Here is an 8,380-nt window from a genome sequence, read left to right as displayed (position 1 = left end):
TTTTACTGGTTACATAGTGAAAGGATAATATTTTGAATATGTTAGGTTCAATAAAGTATGTTATTAAATTAACATCACCCATTTCTTTTTATTTTTCTAAAGCAACTCCCAGAAAAATTTAAATCACACATTCATTTGTGGCTTGCATTGTGATTCTAGTCTCAGCACTAATCTAGGGCATTGGAACCAGAAAAGACTCCTGATAAGGCTATTAGATGCTAGGGACTTGTTCAGACCCACCAGGCAATTGTGTGGAGCGCTTGGATGAGGATCCAGGTAATTCAGTCCTATCAGTGCATGGCTTTTCTTTTCTCATAAGCTGGCCAGACACAGTTTATGCTCTGTGCAAGCGTGAGATGGGGCTGCCCTCCTGTCATCATCTGAGAAGCATGGACAGTGTACTTGCTGCCCCAAGTCTACCTCTTTCCATGAGCCCAAGCCTTACATGGCCCATTATGGCTCTGCTAGGGAAATACATTGAATGATGGGCTGTGTATACCAAACAAAGCAACAGCAAACCTGAAAACCTGAGAGCAGGTAATTGATCAAAGAACTGAACTGGGTTCTGGTAACTGGGACTATGTTTCTGATACCAGAATAGGATGAAGAAGAGAAGTTAAAATCACAGTCCTCACAACTGTACCACTGTCTTCAAAATCTCTTGAGTTTATCTCATTGAAACCTTATGTGAAGTATACAAGGTAAAGTTATTACATTTATTTTCCAGATAAGGCTCATAATAACTTGTCCAGAAGTCCACAATCCAACGAACATAGAGGTGGACTAGCAGAAGCCTTTCAACTAGACCTCCTGGGTGCTAGTTCAGTGCTCTTTCTTACTAGTCTACAGTAGAAAGGACTAAAAGAAAGGTGGTTGCCTGCTAAAATATACTATTTCCACTCTTGAAACTTTCCAGCTTTATTCTTGGTCTCTGCTGGATTCTGGGGTGTGGAAGATGGATTTTGTTGCCTGCCATATGGCTAGACATATGGGCCAGTAACGGCTTATCCATGCAGACCTGTATTTTATAAAGGCCAAAGTCTACCCCAGCACTGCCACCCCATCATGCTGGATGACCCAACTCTTGTTCCTTGCCCAGTGTTATTTGTGCCTCTTCAGAGGCTGCTGTTCTGCACCCATTTTCCTGGACCTTGTCTTGCTGTCCACCAAAAAAGAGAGACCTACGGATGAATTCTATGAGAATGATAAGATCATTGTCCTCCACTGGATCTTTCTTCCAGTGTTAGGATTTGCCTTTACTCAGCCTCCCTCACGTTGGTGATTGAATTGATCATTTTCCCCTAATGCCCGGGGCTGCTGCTTCTGTTTCAAGCGAAACTCTTCAGACTCCTGTTTCCCCCACAAACTTGGTCATCAGCTGCTTTGAAGTTCTGCTCCCCATTAGCCAACCTCCAGAATACTTCCATTGCTTCACTTAACCCTTCCCCTACCCGTGGTCTATGAAAATGGCTTTCTCTGGAAGTTCCTCCTTCCTTTGGAGCCTGCTTGTTTGCTCACAGCCAAGTGCCTCTCAGTAGGAAAGTAGGGTTGTTGTCCTCTTTACTCCTCCCTACCACCTCCAGGTTGCTACTCTTGCTCTCTATTCATTTCACCAATAATTCAGAGCTAATGTCTCAATAGGCCCTAAAGACCTTCAGTGGATGACTGATTTCAGCTTCACAACTTCATGTGATAGTGTTGATTCATCCCTGTTTTGCAAAGGGAGAAGAGAAGCTCAGGTTAGAAACTTGCTTTAGGTAACACAGTTAAGTGGGAAAGCCCAGATTTGAACGTAGATGCAGCAGTTTGGCCCTAGGGCTGTACTCTGAACCAGCAGTCCACCTTGAGGTTTGGAAGCCCCTGCCCTTTGATGCCAGTGCCGTTCCTCGGTATCACCCAGTATTATTCTCCTGTCCATGTCAGCTCCCACTTCCTAGTCATTCTTCTGTGTTCACTGAGACTTCCCCACCCTTGTCTAGTTATCCCTTGCATCCCAACTCTTGCCCCCATCATGGATGATTCTGATGTCCACAGGAGGGTCATCTGGATAGCTATTTTTGACTTCATGGCTGCCGCTAGCACAGTTTAGTCCTTGAACCACTACCTCTGATATCACTTCAACTAATCTAGGCAATGCTCTCTCTCCTTAGCTCTGTCTTCTGAGTATTTATTACACAACTAATTATTGGTATCTCCTCTAGAGCTCAGCATGTCCATACCAATTTCCTTGTGAGCCCATTCTCCAGCCCTCCTACCACTTCATTCCAGTAGTGTATCATCATTGATCTAGTTGATCAAGCCAGACATCTAGGAGTCACCCTTGCATCTTCTCTCTCCCTTGCCTAAACATCCAACCAATCACCAAGTCATATGGAGCATGACTCGCAAAGATCTCTCAACTGCATCCATTTCTCTTCATTTCTACTGGTATGGTCTTTATCCTGGCAGCCATCACTCCCACCTGGTTGATTGCAGCTTCCTAACTAGTTTTCCTATGTTTATACTTGGCTGTCTTCAACCAAGCTCCCCAAGTAGCATGTCCTGTTACTCGACTTCCCATTGCAGATGCGTGATTTTGCACTCATCTTCTGTCACTCTGTACCTCCTACTTTACCATACTTTAGCAACTTCGATCACCTTTCTGTTCCTCCAGCAGTCTGAGCCCTCCCCAAACTTCGCATGTATGGTTTCTGCTACTTGGAATGCTTTCTCATGCATCCATCTCTTGGCTAAATCCCACTCGCCTTTTAGGATTCAATTTAAGTCACGGAAATCCAATCCCTAACTCCTACTCTGATCTGTATCATCTCCCCACCCACTGCTTTTCCTCATAACACTCATCATAATCTGTTATTCCAGGTTTATTTCTTAGTGTCTGTGCTGGACACTGCTGGTATTCCTAAGAACACTGCAGTTTTAATTAACTTACTCCTCTCATGAAGCTTATGTGTCTCAGGACTTCCCCTACTCCCACTTCTAATGTGGCCAGGCTTCATCCAAAGGTAATTCTATCCCCTTCACTCCTTCTCCACCCACGCACACAATAAGTTAATCAGCGATGACACTCCTATGATAACATGGATAGATTTAGGAATGGATAGTCCACCATGTGCCAATGAGAAGCAAGATTGAGGAGCTTCACTAGAAAATCCATTTTATCTTTTTATCACTTTAGGAGAAGCCTTCCTGGAGCCAAAGCCACACACACAGTACAGGGAAAGGAATCCCAGCCAAATAGAGCTGGAGATACTGCCTAAGCTAATCCCGAAGCTCACCTGGTTGCTGGGCTTTGTGAGCCAATGTATTTTCTTGTAAAGTTAGCTTGAGCTATGATTCCTCTTCTTTGCAATTAAGAGAAATGTACTTAAGGACTTTAGATCTCTCGTTCCCTCTACTCTATCCATTACTTTCTCCTTGTCTTCATGTCCTTTCATACCCAGTTTAGGCACCAACATTGAGAATTACAGTCATTCCTACCAATATTCTTTTATTTCTTACAGTTGTCTTTTGTTGCAGCTTTCTAGCATAATCTCAATTATGAAAGAATCCAATAATGAAACTTTTGTGTATTAGTCTGTTTTTTGTCATGGGACAACCTACTTTTTTTTAACACCAGCAAATTAAAAGTGGAGAGGTTAGCATTTGACTCCTGTTTCAGAGGTTTAGCTTTGGTCATCTAACTTTCAAGCAGGAACAGTGTAACAGAAGGTCATGGCAGAAGAAAGTTGCTCAACTCATGACACTGAGGGAGAAGAGATCAGGGGAAGAAAGGGAGGGGCCAGAAACTAGATCTAGGTCTAAGTTCGCATCTCCACGACCCACTCAGATTCACCTGGAAGTGTGTTATACTGTCTTCTAGCCAACCATATTGACAGGATTAATTGTTGTACTCTGTATTACCTACATTCATACTATTGACTTTTGCAGAAAGAAAAAGCAAACATAATCAGAATAAATTAATTATCAGTTAGGGACTAAACCAACATTGTTATGTGTTGTTCACAACAGCAATATGATGACAAAACATTTCATCATTGAAATGCCCAATAAAGGGGATTGTGATACAAACTATAGTTCCATCAGGCAATTGAAAAATAGGCAGTTATTCATTGCATACTATTCAAAACAGGCACTAAAGAATAATCCAGGTTCCATCAAAAAATGAATGGATAAAGAAAATGTGGTGTACAGTAGAATGCTACTCAGCCTTAAAAAGTAGGGAAGCCCTGACATTTGCAACAACGTGAATGATACTATACTAAATGAAATAAACTAAGGACAGAAAGCCAAAATTTCATGATCTCACTTACATGTGGAATCTAAAAATGTCAAAATTATAGAAGTGGGGATTGGAGGTAAGCAGGATACCAAGTGGGGGTGACTGGGGTGATGTTAGTCAAAAGATAGAAAATTTTAGTTAGACAGGAGAAGTAAATTCAAAAGATATACTGAGTAACAATGTATTACATACTTGAAAATGCCAAAAGAATATATTTTAAATAGACTTTTCTCACTACAAATTAATGACACATATGTGAAGCAATTCATTTATGAATTACCTTGATTTAGCCATTTAACAATGTATGTGTATTTCAGAACATGTCACAACACCACAAATACACACAACTTAAAATTTCCCTTTGATTTCCTGGTTCTCAAAATAATGAACTGGCCCCTTAATATTTTTTAGAAGTAACCAGTGAATTTTCAGAATGTATTATTATAAACTCATAAACTCAAGCATATTCACTATGTTTCTGTCTTTTTTAAAATTGGTGCTCAACTTGCCCCTTATTTTTCCAGTAGAAAGAAGCCTCTTGAGGTTAATTCTTGAGTTCCCTTAATGTGACTTTATGTACTTTCCTCTTTTCTGGAGTGATATTTTATGTTTCCTGCGGTGAGACCTAGAATCAACCATTTCTCCAAAAGAAACCTGGTTATTTTATTTTTTTGGAAAATAGTATTTAGAAAACACAGTTTGGGGGGCTGGGATTTAACACATTATACTGCTGCCTGCCTTGCAAGCACAAGGATGTGAGTTAGATCCCTGGTACCAAAAAAAACCCCAACCAACCAAACAAAAAACAAACAAACAACAAAAAACCAAAACAAAAAACCATGGTTTGGGAGCTGAGTGTGTTCCGTGAAACTGAAATATTCCTTGTTTCTAGGTCTGTTCAGTTAACAAAGCTGTATATACAAATATATGCATATAGGAATCTCCTAGTTTCATGTACATATACACATGTGTACAGGCATATGCTTTGTATATATCTAAACACACACACAGACACATCATAAGATCATAATGGTATTTCAACTTCAATTTCAGACCACAGAGTTTTAGTTAACTTCATCTACTTAAAATACTAATATCCTTTCTTGGAAAAAAATCTCACTTCCCAGTGACACCAACAAAATAATATACTTTTTCTCATATCACACAGACAATGCAAAGATAAAACATCAATATCATCGCCACCGATATCATTTCTGAACACCATTAATTGCAGTTCTTTTTGTCCTTAGTCCTATTTTCTTAGGGAGATATAGTTAAATTGTACTTTTAAAAAATCATTCAAGATAGTATTTTGTAATTATTCAACTCCATAAGAAGATACGTTTCATTTTGTTCTCAATTTGTAAATTAATTCCTTCCTTCTATATAAAGAGTGCCAAAGTATATACTCTTCTACCCTTAATATTTTTCCACCTTGTAATATTACATCTTGATAATCAGATTAGCCCTTGGGAGTCTTCCTCATTATCCTTTTTTGAAACTTTGAAATTTTAATTTGATTTCACTTTGTATATGAGGTGCGGAAGCGAACACTTGATTTCACTTTGAAGAGAGGCAAGTTAATCTATCGCGTTAGAAGTGTGATACTGGTTACCTCTGGGAAGGAGAAAATATGTTTCTCTTGGGGTCCTGTTTTATTTCTTTTTCATTGTTGATATAGATATTTGTGATACAAAATAATGACATTCATCTTGGGGGACTGGTATATGCATACATATCACATCTTGACAATTTTGCTTCCTCTTCCCCTCTCCCCCTCCCCTAGATTCCTTTCCCATCTGCACAAAGTTTACTTCCTTGTTTCCTACCATTTCTCTTTTTATTTTGCTCTTTAAATTACTTCTATTATGGGTTTCTTATATAAGAGAAGCCATGTAACATTTGTCCTTCTGTGTTTGATTTATTTCACTTAGCATTATGGTTTCAAACTCGATGCATTATCCTACAAATGACTCAAATTTATCCTTCTTTATGGCAAAATAATATCTATCACATTTTTATCATTGGGATCTTGTACCTTTACTTGAGAGATCTTGGTTCTTATTTTTTCCCCATACCCCTGACCTCCCTTCACCCCCTCCCCTATTTACAAAGACTTTGTTTCCATTTTTTCCTTTTCTCATATTTTTTCTTGTCCCTTCTTTCCTTTCCCCTACCCTTCCCACTTCCCCTACACCTTTAGCCCTTTTCCTATTTCACATTATCAGTTATACAATTTGGATCTTATTACACTTTTAGTTTTTCACATCAGAGAAACTATTCGGTATTTACATGTGTGTCTCATTTATTTCACTTAAGTGTATGGCCTCAATATGCCATGCTGTTTTTAATCTCCGTAGCTTTGTAAGTTTAATTTAGTCAGGGATTGTGACACCCCCTACCTTGCCTTTGTTGCCCAGAATTGCCTTTGCTATTCTAGATCTCTTCTGGTTTCAAATAAATTTTGAAATTGTATTTTCTAATTCTGTGAGATATGCTGTTGGAATTTTGATTGGGATTACACTGAATCTGTATAATGATTTTGGAGGCATGGCCATTTTCTTTTTGTTTTTTCTTTTATTTTTTTGGTACCCGGGATTGAACTCAGAACCTTGCGGTTGCCAGGCAGGCGCTGTGCTGCTGAGCTGAATTCCTGGCCCTTGCCATTTCACTACATTGGTTCATCCTATCCAAGAACAGTGGATATTTTTCCATTTTGCTATCCTCTTCAATTTCCTTTTTCAGAGTGCTGTAGTTTTCAATGTTTTACTGCCTTTGTTAGATTGATTCCTAGGTATTTCATTCTTTGGGATGCTATCTTGTTTCTCTAACTTCTCTCTCCATGAGACTGTTCCTCGTTTACAGGAAGGCTCTTGATTTTTGTGTCGACTCTGTATCCAGCTACACCAGGTTTTGGTTATCAAATCTAGAAACTTTCAGGTTTCGGGGTTTTCTATGGAAAGTATTATGTCATCCTAACACGTGCAAAAGTCACGCAGACGGTCTTCCTAATAAGTGAGAAACTGATGAGTCTAAACCATGTGATTATTGGAGGAAAAGTATGTTAAAATCCATTCCAGGGGAGATTGAGTCTGTTCGGCAGCCTTTGCGTCTGGTTTAATTTTCATAACTTCTGCAAGGTGTCAGGTCTCCCTTTTTAAAACCACCACTTGGGGCTGTCCATCTTCTTTGTCACTGTGATCACCCCTGCATGTGGGAGCTGAGGCTGGATTCTCTTGTTCTCCACGGTGGGCCCTTCCCGGTAGCCGATTGGCTCCTTGAAGCGGGACAGGAAAGCGGACCCGGCAGGTCTTACCTATGACACCTGGTTCCTTTGACTCATGGCAGCTCCGGGCAAAAACAAGTTTCCTGGGCTGAGTCGCACGGCACAGAGGAAAAGGCGCCCACACAAGGCGTCTGTTTATTAATTCTGAGAGTCTTCTGGTGAAGTTTTTTTTGGTCCTATATAAAGGATCATGTCATCTGTAAGTAAGGAGAGTTAGACTTCTCCTTTCTTACTTATAACCATTTTATTTCTTTTTCTTGCTGAATTTTTGTTCTGGCTGAAGTTTTGAGTACTATATTTATAATGAGTGGGGACTCTTTTTTTGGGGGGGTACTGGGGATCCAACTCGTGTCCTTGAGCTTGCAAGACAGGTGGCAGACCCACTGAACTAAATCCCTGGCCCTGCTCAATTGGCTTTTTTAACAGCCATATAATACTTCATCTTGTGAGATTTACTCCGGTTTGTGCAAGAAGTCTTCTACCTTATACATTAAGGTTGTTTTTAATCTTTTGCTTTTGTAAACAATACTGCTGACATATTGTATATGTATTATTTTGGATTTGAGTGTTCACATCTTCAGGAAAATTCCTATAAGTGGTAGTGTTGGGACCAGGAATGAATAGTTGTGAATTTTTGTTATATATTGTCAAATTGCCTTCCATGAGTTGGACCAGAGGATAATTAAAGTGCTGGTTTCATGCACATCTCGTTCTACCTTTTGGAATTTTGCTGATATTATAGCAAGAACATTATCTCCAAGGAGTGAAACCGATCGTCTTTTCATATATTTAAAAGTCTTCTCTTGTTTTTTTCA

Source organism: Fukomys damarensis, unplaced genomic scaffold (genome assembly GCF_012274545.1).
Source record: "Fukomys damarensis isolate Sample0158 unplaced genomic scaffold, DMR_v1.0_HiC HiC_scaffold_23, whole genome shotgun sequence".
NCBI classification, from domain to species: domain Eukaryota; kingdom Metazoa; phylum Chordata; class Mammalia; order Rodentia; family Bathyergidae; genus Fukomys; species Fukomys damarensis.
Note: the sequence above shows the minus strand (reverse complement) of the source record.